Genomic DNA, 2,219 nt, shown 5'->3' on the forward strand with positions numbered 1-2,219 from the left:
CTGGAGTGGGACCTCGGGCTGCCTGGGAAGAGATCTTTCCTTCCACAGGCGAGCATCCACTCGTGTATGCGTGTATGCCAAAGGAAGCCATAGCGGCCCCTAGTGACCAGCAGGGAGTCCCAGGAGCTGGGGCCCAGAGCTCCCCATTCTTTCCAGGGCCCTGCCCAGCGAAAGGCAGCCAATTAAGTGGTGGGGTATCCTCAGGATAGTGGTTTTCACTTTACATCCGCACAGAATTCGAGGCAGTTGGCATGATATTCACTAGGGCGGTGAAGTATAACAAAGAGCTAGGACCAGGAAGGAAAAGAGATCATTGTACACATTTTTTTTCTATAATTGAGTTACTCCCCCATTCTCTCTCTCCTTTGACTTTGAATGTACAATTTGCTTTGTTAATGGGGAAAAAAGAACCCTTGCCCTTTGAGCTGAAGGAAATTTCCCTCTTGGCTTCCCCCCAGCTGCATTCCTACAGCAGACACATTCGGGGTGTCAGGAAAGTGAGGCTCACGGGGATGAGGGATGTGCCCAGAACCACCCAGCATCAGGGACAGATAGTGTCTGATGGTGCAGGTGGCCAAAGTGCTGGCACGGGCAAGGGCCGAGTGTTTTAAATGAGCTCATGATTTTCCCTCTTCTCCACAAGGAGCTTTGAAAAATGCTCCACATTAAAGATGGGGTAGGTATGAAAAAGGCAGGGCTCATTACTAAGAACAGAGTGGTAGAACTTTGGGGAGAGGGGTCTATGTGACCTGGGGGAGCAAGAGACAAGTTTGAGTCTCAGTTTCCTCATCTGTAAGATGGGGTTGATGATGGGGCACCTGGGTGGCTCAGTCGGTTAAGTGGCCAACTCTTGATTTTGGCCCACGTCATGGTCTCAGGGTTATGAGATTGAGCCCCAAGTGGGGCTCTGTGTTCAGCGTGGGGACTGCTTGAGATTTTCTCTCCATCTTCCTCTGCGCCTCCCACTGCTTGTGGATGCGGTCTATCTAAAATAAATAAATAGGGGCGCCTGGGTGGCTCAGTTGGTTAAGCGACTGCCTTCGGCTCAGGTCATGATCCTGGAGTCCCGGGATCGAGTCCCGCATCGGGCTCCCTGCTCGGCAGGGAGTCTGCTTCGTCCTCTGACCCTATCCCCTCTCATGTGTTCTCTCTCTCTCAAATAAATAAATAAAATCTTTAAAAAAAATAAAATAAAATAAAATAAAAAAAAATAAATCTTTAAAATGGAGGTGATGAGCTCTCTGTCTTGAGACAGGGAGTATTGGTTTCCTGGGGAGACTGGAAAGACTATCTGCAAGGAGGACCAAGTCACCAGTTAGCAATAATTTCCTCTTCATTATCCCCATTAACGGATGGGAAAGCTGAAGCCCAAGGAGAGGACATGGCAGGCTCAAGATCTTGGTCCTGGGGCCACCCAGCCTGGGTTCTGTCCCTTCCACCATCATGGCTCTCAGACCTTCCCTGGCCTCGGTCAGTTCTCCCGGGGTTGGGGGGTGGGGGGGAGGGCTGGAGAAAGAGAGGGAAGAGGAGAATTCTAGCCTTGTTCCAGCCCCCGCAGCAGTTGGGACTGCTTCTCAGGAGGACAGATGTTTCACCAAATGGCAAATGCACGTGCTTTTCCCTGGCTTGGGGAGGAGGTGGGTGCTGAGGAGACGCCAGCCGGTAGGGCCCAGAACCGTAGCCACACCTGAGGGGTTTAAATAGCCACCGCCTTCTCTGGGTGATGCTGGAAGAGAGGCATCTGGGCAGGACTGGCCCGGGGGAGGTGGGGGGAGGGAACAGAGCAGCCCATTCAGAATCTGTCACAGTCCCGAAATGAGTGCCTGGCTCCTCCTCCCAGAGAAACTTGGCCCATGCACCTCACCTCCCTGGACCTCCGTAGCTGTCACCTACAAAGTGAGGACTTAAAGCCTACTGCGGAGGGGGCCTGTCGAGGCTGAATGGAGAGAACTCACTTACGTGCCTGACCCATGCATGGCACCCAGTCAGTGCTCAATACCTGATGGCTGTTGTCATCCCAACCTCCCTGCCAGGGCAGGAGTCCCCACTGCAGCATCTTTGACAAATGGGCACCCACCCCCTGCTCACCAACCTCTGGTGACAGAGAGCTCATCATCTCCCATGATGACCCACAGTGTAATGTATTAATTTATTTGCATAAACCCTGGGGGTGCCTGGCTGGCTCAGTCAGAGGAGCATGCAACTCTTTTTTTTTTTTT

This window comes from Leptonychotes weddellii, chromosome 5 (genome assembly GCF_054177405.1).
Source record: "Leptonychotes weddellii isolate Sample4059 chromosome 5, ASM5417740v2, whole genome shotgun sequence".
In the NCBI taxonomy this organism is placed as follows: Eukaryota; Metazoa; Chordata; class Mammalia; order Carnivora; family Phocidae; genus Leptonychotes; species Leptonychotes weddellii.